The sequence below is a fragment of the Balaenoptera physalus genome (genome assembly GCF_965194825.1).
Source record: "Balaenoptera physalus genome assembly, chromosome: 6".
In the NCBI taxonomy this organism is placed as follows: Eukaryota; Metazoa; Chordata; class Mammalia; order Artiodactyla; family Balaenopteridae; genus Balaenoptera; species Balaenoptera physalus.
Window position 1 is genome coordinate 118025588 of NC_138885.1, and position 14764 is coordinate 118040351.

At 40.6% G+C, this 14764-nt stretch overlaps 1 long non-coding RNA gene across 1 annotated transcript; it reads left to right on the forward strand.

Annotated features, from left to right (window-relative positions):
- The first annotated feature begins 5575 nt into the window (after window positions 1-5575).
- Window positions 5576-13307, forward strand: LOC309663063. Its single transcript, XR_014265092.1, has 3 exons — window positions 5576-7110; window positions 10393-10555; window positions 12426-13307. It is a non-coding gene; the product is annotated as an uncharacterized lncRNA (long non-coding RNA).
- The last annotated feature ends 1457 nt before the right edge of the window (window positions 13308-14764 follow it).

Here is a 14764-nt window from a genome sequence, read left to right on the forward strand (position 1 = left end):
GATAATTTACTGTATTAGAAATTGAAATTGAGAATTTAAAAAATTAAATCCATTGTATGTTAAAACAGGGTTTGCCTTAGCACTATTGAAATTTTGAGCTAGATGATGCTTTGTTGTGGGGTGTCGTCCTGTGTGTTATAGGATATATAGCAGCACCCTTGGCCTCTACTCACTAGATGCCAGTAGCACCTTCTTCCCTCCACATTACGACAACCAAAACTGTCTCCAGCCATGGCCGGAAGTCCCCTGGGGGACGAAATCACCCCTGATTGGGAACCCCAGTGTTCAACATAAGTCATTTTTTTTTTAATGAAAAATAACTATTTTCCACAACAAAAAATATTGAGAGAAAAGTATCTCCTCAATAGAAGACAGCTGATTCTCATATCTATTCTGTCTTCAGTCATTTGTTTTGAAGAAACAATATGAAGAAGATCCAGCCGCTTGCAGATATATAGTTGGAAAAAGGTGTATTTTTAAAGCCTTCAGATAATTTGGTATATTCTTTGATACTGTACCAAAAGTCTGCATGTGCTAGTTTCTTAAATTAGTTAAAATGGAATTCTAAATCATATCAATGAACTTGTAATAAATACTATGTTAAATTAATACCCATTGATCTGTCATGCATACTGAGTAGATCTTTTTACCTGTACCTGACTTTATAATATTATACATTGGTCATTTGGAAAGTATTGGTTCACATTTCTTTAGACAGTGTCAAAAACTCACTTTTGTTAGTATCACCACCAGTCTTACCAGAAAAGTCTTTTAAGTGTTGAGAAGTTGTCAAGTTCACAATCGAAGGTAGTTTTCCAAAACTCCTGATATTTTTAGCTTGATGGCTTGAATTTTATCATTGGCAACAAATAACTTTAGAGTTATTTTCCTTGAAGTGACAGGCTCACTTTGTTCATTTTTGAAAGAATGACTGTGTCAGTTGTACATTCAAATAACGATGGTGTTCGATGAAAAAAGTGTTTCAAATAAAGATGGTGTTCTATGAAAAAAATGACTTACCGCCAAGTCACAAGTGCTTTTCCTTAACACAGCCATATTTCAGTATGTAAAAGTGCTTAATGCATGCTTTCCACTTATTCAGAATATTAAAAAGAAGGACCAAGGTTTAAGAACACTATTAATTTTTACTCTTTTATCAAGGATGTTCTTCAAGCAGATTTTTTAACTGCAAGTGGCAGTGAATAATTGAATGACTTCTAATTCAGTTTGGTACCACTGCCTTGATTCATGCTCAGAAACCAGCAGTTTTACCCACTTTTGCTTTTATACATCCATAGCAAATGTCACACAATGTGAAGGGCAGGTAGTGTCTTAGTATTCTTATAAAAGCAGTTTTGACCTCTTGGGCCTCCTGAAGGAGGGGATAGGGGAGAATCCCAGAGGCCTGCAGACCACATTTAGAGAACCGCTGTTCAAATGAGCGCAGTGTATTAGTGTGGTGAAATTTTAAATTAAAAAGCCTGGTTTCTTTTAAAATAAAAAGACAATTACATTTTTAACTCAAACTATTTAAAAGAGACAAGAAGAAATACACAATAAGAATATAAAGAACTAAAGAGAAAAAAACGGGAAAAAACCATGAATCTCATATTCACATTGATTGAAGTTAGAAGAATTTATTGCCCACCACCACTGCTTCATAATATGTTCTTGCATATTCCAGTGTGAGGTTAGAGGAGTGAAAATATACTGGTTTACTAGCATTGCCTGTTAGGGAGGGTCAGTGCTTATAGAGGCAACTCTGGCTGGTTGTTGTAGAAAAGATTTCACAGAACGTGATGTGCTGAGTAAAAATAGGTCAGGAAACCTTTCTAAGGGTGGAATCCAGGAGAAGAATTTATAAAACTGTTTGCTTCGTTGAAGGTTAAGCTTCCTCTACCCCTCTCTCTACTCCTAGCAGATATTTTACTAAGATAGTAACTCCTGAATTAATTTTTTAAATGCACATTCTTATTTTATAGAGATGCAGATAGATCCTTGGATATTTTTGATGAGAGATTACATCCACTCACAGTAAGTGTCAGTTTTATTGAAGTGGTATTTTTCTCTTATACAGTTGTGTTTATTTCATGCTGATTTGCTTTGAAATTAATTACTAGAAGAAAATTACTTCCTCCAGCTCGAAGTCAAATTCATCTTCCTTTAAGTCTTCTTCCCCACGCCATGTTGTGTCTAGTCATTTTCCCGAAGGCGTGTTGTATAAGGGGTTGATGGATATGAACCGAGTTGCACTTTGTGTGAATAGTGAGCAGGTAAGTAAACATACCCAAGTAACAGAAAATGTATCTTTTTAAAGGATGATGTTCCATAGCATCAAACAATATAAATATTTGTAAATAAACCTAATATGATAAGGCCTCTAAGAAGAAAATTAGAAAACTGTTTAAATTTTAAACGAATTAAAATGACAAAGTTTTAAAATTCACTTCTCCGGGTGCTCTGTGGCCACACGTGGCTGGCGACTGCTGTACAGGACAGCACATTCTTAGAGCCTTATGGTTACAGGACACTGGAAATGTGTTTTCAAAGTTGATTACAGAAAAGTATGACATATGGTGATCAGCAAGACTTTTGAGCCTAAAAATATTGGGTTGGCCAAAAAGTTTGTTTGGTTAGTGAATATATTGTTCAATAAAATGCTTGGTGAAAATGAAAACTGTGTCTTTTATTTTTACTTAAAACCAAATGAACTTTTTGGCCAACCCAATAGTTTACATTTGGTTAGAATTCTGTGGGGAGGAACGTGGAAATACATAAATTTTCTGCGGTTGTGCCTGTATTTTTCTTTAATGAATGGTGGTGAGTACTGGATCACTGTGGTATTTTAGGATCCCATTGTTTATATTTAAAAGACTACAAGACATGTCACCCAATCAGAATTATTTTAAGGGGCACGTGGGCCCAAGTGTGAAGACTGCTATCTTAAGGGTACTTTTAAGTATTTTTCTTCCGTGGATACTTAAATTGCATTTTTTCTCCCTTCAGCGAGAAAAGATTCCAGAGGAATACTTCGAGCATGATCCTGAACACAAATTCATTTACGGATTTGTTCATACTCTTTCTAGTGCCGCACAGCTAACTGCTGAAGGTGCAGTAGTAACTTTGGTAAGATATTTTTTCTTTCATAAAGCATCTGTAGAAATTTCTGTCTTGTACACATGGTATGGTCCTGTTTTTCCCAAATGAAAGTAGGTTCCTGAAACGATCATTAGAACTTTATTCAGAGAAACCTATCAAAAGAAAGTAAAGTATACACATTTGAGCTTTAATCATCATTATGATTTAAAACGTTGCCATTGTTTTTCTCATGACAAAACAATTGCTATTAAAGGCAGCAGGAGAGATTTCTGGTTTCTCCTTCCACACCTGAGGGGACACACGCACGCACAGTGCACACACGCACACACAGACGACGCGTGTGGTGGTGGTGGGGCGGGGCAATCACTGAGCGCTCTGGTCCACAGGCAGAAACAGGTTCCGGGGAGTTTGAAGCTGAGTCCCAGACTGCACTGCCTAGGCAGTTCTGATGTGTGTCCTGACTGAGAACTACTGCCCTCAGTTCTCTGTTCCTTGGATAATGGATAATGGTGTTAACCATCTCTGCTGTCCTCTTACTGCCTGCATGTGAAGTTGCCCAGGACTAGGGTGCCTGTAGGACTTCAGAAGGCTTTACTCTAGTTAGCCTGCTAAGCTACAGCTGTGTAAGGACCTTTTTGTCATCCATTCCTAATTCCTATGGTAAGATTTTATCATTTGAATAATAAATCATATTCAAGTGAGAGGTAGTTGGGATTGTTTTACTCCTCCCTATAGCAAACCTGTAGGGGGGAAAGTCAGCTGCGTGGTCTGCAGGGAAGGAATACTTAGGCCACTCACTGCCTGCTCCTATCAAGGCAGAATTTAGGACAGGAGGCTTGTCCTTTTGAAAAGAGACCCCTCAGTGGGTACTGGATCAGACACAGGCCTTTTCTTGGCGCTACAGGCCACTTGGAGTGCTTAGCACATGCTTGAGAGAGGCAGGAATGGTGCTTGCATATGGAGAGCTAGGAAATGCAGGAAGGAGAGTATTTGGGTTGGAAGAGGGGCATTTCTTTGTAGCCAAGTTAAGCTTGATGTACCTGCGAGACAGCAGAATGGCAGTGTCTAGTAATCATTTGAATATATGGGATTGGAGCATGAATCTGAGCTAGAGGGAGGGAATTAAGTGTAGCTGTTCAAATGCAGAGAAAGTATGTAAAATAAAAAGTGGGTAGAAGATAGATCCTACTAGGGACTGTCAGCACTTAAGGGACAGATCCCCAGAGGAGTGGCTACAGTGGTAGGAAACCCAGCAGAGAACCCTAAGAGACACCAGGAGAGGTTCAAGAAGGAGAGTATGGTCCAAACGCTAAATGCTACCAAGAAGTTGCTCATGTCATAAATACCATGTCACTGAATACCTACTCTGTGTCACTTTTCTACATGTGGGGGGTGGAGGAGAGAACAAGTTGGATAAATAAAGTTCTTGCCTTTATGGAGCAAGTGTGGAAGACGTAAATTTTTTTTTTTTTTTTTTTTTTATCGGAGTACAGTTGATTTACAGTGTTGTGTTAGTTTCAGGTGTATAGCAAAGTATAAGTGTTTTTTTAATGAGTGTTTTTTAAAAGATGACTATTTCAAGTGGTGGTAAAAACCATGAAGAGAAAGCAAGGTAAAGGGATAAAGTGATTAGAGGGGCTTACTAGAAAGCTCAGGAAGAGCCTCTTTAAAGAGGTAATGTTTGAACCCAGGACCTGGCTGAACTGAGGAAGATCAGGTACGCTGGCATTACGGGCAGAGGGGACAAGTGCAAGGCTCTGAGACAGGAACTTGTTCTGTGTGTTCAAGGAAAAGCAAGGTGGCCATTGTGATCCGAGCGGGGAATGAGGGAAAGGGCATAGGTGATGAGGTCACGGAAGGACAAGGCCGTACCGCACAGGGCCTCGTAACTTGCAGGCCACGGGAAGAAGGTATTTGTTTGATGGGAAACCTCTGGCAGATCTGGAGCAGGCGCATAAAGTACTCTTAATTGAAGAGGCTCTCCTGGCTGCTTTGGGGAGAACAGACTGTAGTCTGTTGGGAGGCAGAGAAGTTAGGCAGTGGCAGCGATACAAGTCAGAAGTGACAGACAGAAAAGCGGTCAGGGTACCAGTGAAGGTAGAGATAACAAGAAGTTCTAACAGATTGGAGCAGGATACACTCAAGTGCAGGTTTTTGGTCTCAGCGACTGGGCGTGTGGCAGTGCTCTTTCATTTATGAGGGAAGGCCTGGGGAGTGGAGCTCTGGGATGAAGAGCTCTGGGTTGTTTGTGTGAAGGCACCGGTGACCACGGCAAGAGTAGTCTCTGTAGAGTGGTAGCAGCAGGAGGCTGACTGAAGTGGGTTAAGGAGAGGATGGGAGATGAGGAGCTGGCCTCAGGCCTGAGGACGCCGTCTAGGGGCAGTGGGGGACAGGCTGGGGACATGGAAGCATTCACACTGGAGGAAGCCTCTGACAGAGAGGGAGAAGTTGTTCAAAAGGAGACTAACTGTGGGCACAGTGCTCTGCAGAAGTGAGGTGGGATCAACTTCATTCATAGGAGAGTTAGCTTCAGTGAAAAGAAAGAAATCTCGCTTCCTCCGAGACAGGAGGGCAAGTGGGATAAATGAATATCGGCACGTGTACCAAGTTTGCCAGTACAAAGGTGAGAGGAAGTTGAGAGATTGCCAGTGTCGTTTCAGTGCCTCTGATGAGTCCCATAAAGTAGAGAGTTGAACCTTGCGGGGAGAGTCGTTCTTAGGGTACTAGAGAGTGCTGAGTTCTTTGGGGAATGGGAGCCGAATTTCACTAAGAACATATAATCTCAATACCCGTGTTTGAAAACACAGTAGAGTTTGGAGGGCATGGGCGAATCTGAGCTGTCAATCTGATAACCCTTCAGAGAGTAAACAGACTCTTTCAAACTGGACATTTTTCTTTTTGTCAAATGGCATATACACTCTTCTACAGAGGTAACAACAAATCACAGCTTACCTCTCTAATCTTTGCTCAGCTGTTAACTCCATCCAGTTCTTTGTAGGGTAGACATTTGATACATGTAAAAGAAACCATGAAATCATCTCACAAACCGGCAGGTTTAGAGGAGCCCCAGGGATACAGACACAGGCAGGTCTTCCCACCTTAAAACCAAAAGAATTGACTAAGCTGCAGATTATGTAAGACAGAAATGAATAATGAAATGATAATGGAGATGTGAAAATTGGGGATATGAAAAGGACTACCCTTTGTATGCATGTGTGTTCCTTAAAAAGGCACTAAAATATGGGAATACTTGACAGTTGTAAAGCCCCTTTGTACTGCCTGTCCTGCTGTGCCACGCAGCAGCCACTGGGAGGCTCTCTTGACCACCAGTTTTTATCTTCAAGTTCATGCCACAAAAGGACTGGTGACTCTGAAGAGAAGGTAAAGATGTGCTCAGTCTTACCAGAATTTTACACACTCAAGCGTTATGTAAAATCGCCATGCAACCACCACCAGTCTTGTAGTTAACATTGCACGTGATAGGCACTCAAGCATTTACTGAACAGTTGAAGTCGACACTGGGCTGTATGTGCTGCCCTTGACAAGTGGGAAGGTAATAATACAATGCGTGTCTTTAGAATGCCCTTTGCTGAGATGTCCTTTCATTCCTGTGACCAAAATTGGGTTGGAAATTCACACGGGCAGAGTAGAAATATCAGACTCACAGAAATATCTGACTTACAACTGTGACCTGGCCTCTGGCCTTGGCTTGGCTGAGCAAAGTCTTTGTAGAACCTAGGAATAAAAGGGGTGTCAAAAAGAGATGAAATCTGTCATTCCTAACAATTCTTATCACAGCACTTAAACTGAACGAAAATCAAAGATCAGTGCTCTACTTTTGCAGGTTTACTTAGAAAGGCTTTTAACTTATGCTGAGATCGACATTTGCCCCACTAACTGGAAAAGAATTGTTTTGGGAGCCATTCTTCTTGCCTCCAAGTTTTGGGACGATCGGGCTGTATGGAATGTGGACGACTGCCAGATCCTCAAGCACGTTACAGTTGAGGACATGTGAGTTTGTAAGGTTACCGTGAACTTTCTAACCATTTTCCAATACCTCATTTGCTCTCATAAAGTTTACATTTTTACGAAATGTTACATTTTAAGAAAGGTTACCTTGTGCAGAGAGCTGAAATAGACATAAAATTACAGCCTTCTTTCTATCTAGCTGTAGTATAACAATTTGTATTTCCCCTCATTCATTGGTAGGTCTTGATGTGTTATTGTTGTAATATTCTGCTTGAGAAATTGAAATTATTTTTCTGGTGGTTTTTGCCAAACATTTTACAAGCTCACTACCAGAGCAACATGGTACAGTAAGTAACTTGACAGCTTTCTTAAAGCTGTCTACCAGGTCCAGTCCATTTTTAAGGGGCACATGCCTGGTCTTTGAAGCAAGTGGCCACTGTTAAGGTCTTAGGGCCTCTAGACTACTGACAGGTTATAATTTCAACCTGAGTCACACATTGTGTATTTGCTTTTGCTGGTCTTTTTCTCCTTTTTATCTGAGGTTCTGTTGTTACAGAAACTATGATGTACAGGTAGCCACATATAAAGGTTTCAGATCCCTGTGTTCCTGTCTCCTCCCCTAAAGTCTGCTGAGTTAGGAAACACCTACCTCTCAGGTCGTCCGGGAAGCATCCCTGGGGCCTCACCCAGGGCACTCAGCAAACACAGCGGCACTTTGTGGGGCCTTGAGTTAACTAGGCAGGTTCTCCTCACAGATGGCACGCTCACATTGGCATGAAACGCCAGGCTTCCAATCTGGCTCTGGTGAAGGGCCCCAAGGGTGGGAAGCAGGATGAGCCAGAGAGGTAATTCCAGCAGACTCTCGAAGTGCCCGCTTGCCAGTGAACCTGTCTTTGTGGGTGGCATTCAGGAAAATGTGAAAGGACACCTCTTGATTATATTGGACAGCAGAGGCCGATCAAGATGGCAGGCAGGGGCAAGAGTTTGTTTTTGTTACCTTTGCCCCTTACCCTAGATAATTCACAATTACCAAAGTGCATATTTACAGCTGAAGCGAGGAAAGCTGTGACTAAGAGAAGGGACCAGTGACTGTCAGTAGCTGTCAAAGTGGCTTTTGGTGAAAATGCCCACTTTGGTGATCATGTAAACCAGGTGGTCGTGGTGATATTGCTGGTAGCAATCTTAGCAAACAGTGGAACAGCAGATAATGAATTTGAAATGAATAGAAGTACTTTTGGAAGTTGCAGAAACTAAAGTGACGTTGACCAACACTATCATCAGTCTTTGAACTGGTCCCTTGAAGGAAGGAAAATTTGTAATCGTGAACACCATCCCTGCCATGATGGCAGCTGAAATTTTCTCAGAATCTGCAGCTGAGCTGACTGGGGCTCTGGTTCCAGGTACAACATCCGAGAACATGCAGGGAAACGTGTGGGTGTTCATAGACATTGAGCCCAGGAGCATTGGCGGCACTGTCCAGCTATGAAGAAACTAATTCTAAACAACGCTTTTCTGTGTAGAACGGAGAATCACCAGGAGTTATGTTTATAATAGGCTGCTTTTGTTTATGATCTTTGGGAGTTGGAAAGCATTACAACAAAGTGTTTAATACACATTTGTTTCATCCCTCTGCTGTTGACTACTATTTGTAATGGTCTCATTTTGAGTCTGAATTGAAAAATTGCTGTCTATCAGCTTTTCCTTAACACTTTCTAACATCTCTGTGTCTTGTTAAATATATATTTCCCTTCAAAAGAGTAAGTTAAACTGAGCAGCTGCTGTTCAGACAGTTTGCTGCGCCTGTAAGTGGTAGGCTCTTCAGCCACCTAGCCATTTACAAACAGCAAAAAACACAGAAGATGCATATTCTGTAGGCATAATGCTTTTCTTCAGTGATTAAAGCTCTATTAATAGACATGTTAATCCTATGAAGTACTGTATTTCCACACAATTAAAATGTATTAGTGGAGAAAATATAAAAGGGATAGTGAAGTGCATTTATTCCTGTAGTAAATTAAGTCCTGATTAGCTGATTATCAAAACATTATCTGATTTACATTTCTATAGACTTCTGGCCGTATGAACAGGAAATTAATTTTGGAAGTAGGTTCAGTTAGGTTTAAAGTTCAACAAATGAGAAACCTCATTTCTGCTCATACTCTGCTCTCCATACAGGAGAACATGGAGCATTTGTTGATTTATCCAATGGATAAAATATTAACACTTGAAAACCAAGAAACCAAATGTATGGTAAAATAAGCCACTTGCATGTTTGTTTGGGTATTTATCATTTTTATCTAATCAACTCTCTAAAGTGATTGCTGTGAAAAGTGGTAAGATTTACTCTAACTTTATATTTATTTACTTAAACATTTGGCAAGCAAATGGCTGGATATGGTCATATAGCAGAAGCCTGCTCCCAGCACTCTACTTTCCCACTTCATTGAATTCGCCCTCTGTGGGCGTGTGCAGTCTGTCCTGGCAAGGGGCGGTAGGTCTGAACATTCTGGGCTGCTCTCCTAACACCGGGGGCAACAACTGCTCTATCAGAGGTCGTATCATAAAGTGGGTTTAGCCTAGCTGAGACATAATCTTACTGCCTTCCTAAGCTTAAAAAGTGCATCCTGTCCTGTCATGGTGATGACAACTCACCCTAGTAAGGTTTTAAGGTGAACAGAAACTTGCATTATGCCCTTTGACACAGCCCCATGCACGGGGTGGGGGTGGGGGTGGGGGGGATTCCCTTTCCCATCGAATGTAGCTTATTTATTTATTTACTTGAGATGAATCCTTGTTGCCTCAAGAGTTTTCCCCCATCAGAGATAATAGCAGTGGCTCTCGATGGATCCATTTGTTGCCGTGGTGATGTGCCCACTCCTTTTGTTGGCTCATCTCTACTTCAGTAAGCCCCTTCCTGTCACCAGCCCGGTGAAAATGTCTGCAAGTTCTTCAGAGCTAATAAACAGCATACATCATTCCTTTCAACTGATCACTAGAGCGGGGCCTCGTGAGTGAGTGTGGAGCATGAATCGTACAGCTGCACTAATGGAACTCTGAAGAATGAGCCCCTGAGTCAGCAGCATGAGTGCATAAGAGGGCCATGACCTCTTCCCCCTTGTCCCAGACTCAAAGTGCTGGGACGCAGAAAGGACCACAAATAGCTGTACCTTGTTTGAACATTAGGGTATTAATCCAGCTGGGTAGCCATTATTGGTTTCAAAACAGTATTTAGAGCCATCCTAGTAGCTCAGAATGGTATTTTTGAAGATAGCCCAGTTGACTAAAATTGTCCTGTGTTGGTTTTGTCTTCTCCTCCTCCCCCAGGAATGAGATGGAAAGGCACTTCGTGGAGCTACTTCAGTTTAATATTAATGTTCCTTTCAGTGTGTATGCCAAATACTACTTTGACCTTCGCTCCTTAGCAGATGACAACAACCTGAATGTTCTATTCACTCCTCTTAGCAAAGAAAGAGCACAGAACTTAGAGGTAAGGCTGTGAAATCACTAACTGGGGTTTTCTGTCAGCCACCGAAGCCACACCTGTAGCTAAATTATATTAAGCAGTGATTAGGAAAATGGAAAGCTGTTAACAGTTTGAAGAGCTTATTGACCCGTTGGCATCATATTTCCTGTGTCTTTTATGGTTTATACAGGGATCCCACATTATAAAAAAAAAAAATTGTCTCTTCTGTAACCATAATTCAGAATACTTTCAATCATATTTAATCTGTTCTTAATGGTTTTCCATTTGAACCTCTACACTTACATATAACCATACATGAATAATTTCTTAAAATTGTATCCCTAATCAGATGTACCTACATAATCTACTTACCACTCTTAACTGTCTTTTTTTTTTTAATAATTGATGTTTTGGGGCTTCCCTTGTGGCTCAGTGGTTGAGAATCTGCCTGCTAATGCAGGGGACACGGGTTCGAGCCCTGGTCTGGGAAGATCCCACATGCCACGGAGCAACTAGGCCCGTGAACCACAATTACTGAGCCTGCGCGTCTGGAGCCTGTGCTCCTCAACAAGAGAGGCCGCGATAGTGAGAGGCCCGCGCACCGCGATGAAGAGTGGCCCCCGCTCGCCGGAACTGGAGAAAGCCCTCGCACAGAAACGAAGACCCAACACAGCCATAAAATAAATAAATAAATAAATAAATAAAATTGAAAAGTGTTTAAAAAAAAAAAAAAATAATTGATGTTTTGGACTATTTCTACTGTCTTGATATTTTTAATAAATAAATAAATGTATTTATTTATTTATGGCTGCATTGGGTCTTCGCTGCTGCACGCGGGCTTTCTCTGGCTGCGGCGGGCGGGGGCTGCTCTTCATTGCGGTGCGCAGGCTTCTCATTGCAGTGGCTGCCCTTGTTGCAGAGCACGGGCTCTAGAGCGCAGGGTCAGTAGTTGTGGCGCACGGGCTTAGTTGCTCCTCGGCATGTGGGATCTTCCCGGACCAGGGCTCAAACCCGTGTCCCCTGCATTGGCAGGCGGATTCTTAACCACTGCGCCACCAGGGAATTCCCTCTTAACTGTTTTTTACTCAGCTTGCAGTTCGTGTGTGTGTGTGTGTGTGTGTATGTGTATCACAGTTCAGTCCCATGAGTTTATTAGACAAAGCATCCGTGGCTAACCTGAGAGACCTATACTTGGAAGGTATAATGTGGATTCAGACACTGGATATAGAAAGTACATGAGTTTTTAATATAAATGGTAACGTACATGGAACAACGTAATACTTATGGCTTATGATTTTTGGTGGGTATACAGCAAAATTCACAACTGAAATGAACACATTTAAAATTGATACTTTCTCTGGTACCTTGGTGGTACTTTAGAATAAGATGTTTTTCTACCATAATTTATGTGCAAGTGAAATAGCACCTTTCAGCGCTTGTCATTAGACCTCTCCTACCTTCAGCACATACCTACCTGATTAAAATTTTCTTAGAGTATGTAATAACTAATGAAAACTGAAGAGAAGTTGAATAGCTGAGTAAACACTGATTTTGCCCAAGTGTATGTCCATTACGTTTAAGGATCACGTGTGTAGGTAACAGATGATATTGCTATTAGGAGCCTATCATTAGGAAGCCAATTTTTAAGTAACTCTAAGTTATTAGGGCAAGTTACCCCTTGCCCCAGCAATCTAATCATAGCCCTTAAAGGTTATTACCTTAGGGAACTGTCAGTTAGTGTAGATATCAGCTATCCAAAGTAGCAGTAACTATGAACTATCTAAACGAATGGAGATGTGTGGCTTATCAATGATGCTTTTTTTGTTTTTTTAAGGTCCGAACATTTTTTTTCCCCCCTAATTATACCTATGTTCTACCTGATTGACTTTCCTAGGCCATTTCCAGATTGTGTGACGACAAATACAAAGACGTGTGTAGAGCTGCTATGAGAAGGTCTTTCAGCGCTGATCATTTCATTGGTATTCGGCGCTCCAATGCCATCCTCTCTTAAGGGAGAAGTGAGGGGTTGTAACATCATAAACCCCTCGAAACAAAGACTGGAGAAATATCACCTCTCCTGCTCAGAAACCAGCAAAGTTAGTATTTTCACCTTAAAGAAAGACATTGAATTCAAGAGACTCATGGACAAGCGAAGATTATGCTCATAGGAAAGAACGGGACCTCGTCAATGTAACACGCTCTTCTGTCCTTTTTATTGTAAACAGAGTTACAAAAACCACTCCAAAGCTAAAAGCTCCCAATCCACGCACAGATATCTGATAGCTGTGAGCTATGTGACGTTTTTTAATTAATAGTTTAAATTTTTAGACTTTAAAGACACTAGCTATATAACTTCTATGTTTTTCTTACCTCACTGTCCCATACTGCTGCATATTCCTTTAGAATCAGTGCAGTATTACCATCAAAAAATGGGACTCCAAAAAAAAAAAAAAGTAAAAAAACAAAAAAAGAAAAAAAAAACAAAAAAACAAAAAAAAAAACAAAAAAGAAAAAAAAAACAAAAAAAAACACAAAAAAAAAACAAAAAAAAAAACATGGGACTCCTAACAACTCATAAAGCCAAACTTCGGAACAGACTGTTGTAGCATCGTTAGGTTTTGCAGGGTTCTTCCTCCCTACTATATCATTGAAGCTGCTAGTCATTATTGGCAATCAATTTAAACCAAAAAGCTGCTGAATAACACATGTCATCCAAATTCTTTGCAGGCAGTACTTATTAGCATATTAGCATGTTTGCGATCATAAACAGAGAAAGTAGGTTATTTCCTTCTATTGGGTCCGTGCTGCATTTCTTGTTAACTATAATGGTGCTTCTGATTTTGTGATGATTTTCCTCTTTGTTATATACTTGTGTTAAAGGATATTTTCATAATTCCAGCCAACATGGTGGTCCAGTAATTAACAAGCCGGTGATGAAATAGAAGGTGTCCCAAAAGTCTTAGAACAATTTTAAGCTTTAATATAGTGTGCTTGGATACTCCAGAACAGTGTCGCAGAAGTATAAATGCTAGACTGGCAAAACATCACTTGAAACTTTAATCGAATTTCTTCTAAACTCATTTTCTTTTGTACATTTTAAACATTAAGCTTTTATTTTTTTATTTTTTATTTTTTTAAATGAATTAATTTATTTAATGGTGTGTTGGGTCGTTTCTGTGTGAGGGCTTTCTCTAGTTGTGGCAAGCGGGGGCCACTCTTCATCGCGGTGCGCGGGCCTCTCACTGTCGCAGGCTCTCTTGTTGGGGACACAGGTTGGAGCCCTGGCTTGGGAAGACCCGTGAGCCACAATTACTGAGCCTGCGCGTCTGGAGCCTGTGCTCCGCAACAAGAGAGGCCGCGATAATGAGAGGCCCGCGCACCGCGATGAAGAGTGGCCCCCGCTTGCCACAACTAGAGAAAGCCCTCGCACAGAAACGAAGACCCAACACAGCCATAAATAAATAAATACATAAATTTTAAAAAATAAAACAATAAACGCTTAACGTTTAAAATTTACAAAACTAAATGAGTTTAGAAGAAATTCGATTAAACTTTCAAATGATGTTTCATAAGTTTGTGGCATTTATACTTCTACAAGTATCAAAGCTTAAAATTGCACTAAGACTTGAGGGGATACCTCCCCTCCTCTTTTTAAAATAGTCCTTTGCAAGGCTGGGCTGCTTACCTGCTTGATCACCTAAGTTTCTTTTTTCTAGATTTGGTAAAGGAATTATGAACAACAGTGTTAATTCACATGTAATAAATTGAAAAGAACTGGACCCTAGTAGTAGTGACAGGAGAGTAAGTGATACGAAACAGCTTTTCTATCCTGTGTGTTAACCTGGCTGTAGGTGTCTCACTTCAAGTTCTATGTAAGAGGAAACATATAAACCTTAGGAACCCTTACCTCAGGCTTTAAAAGGCAGGGAGGTCCAGTAATCAGTCTTTTTGGAGATTGGTAACGATGTCACCTAAACTTGAAATATTAAAAAAAAAAAAAAAAAAAAAGTGTTCTCAACTATGTGAAATCTTTCTCCTCCTACCTTCTCAAATGTAATCCTAGGAATTTTGCCTGTAAACAAAGCATTTCTGGGCCAGAAGTACTTTCTCTCTTTATAGCAAGGCTTCACATTATACTGAGTGCTGCAGGTTCCATCATTTTTAAGGGACAGAGACATAAATGATAAATTATGGTATATAAAATACTACAATCTACCACCTCAAAAAATATTG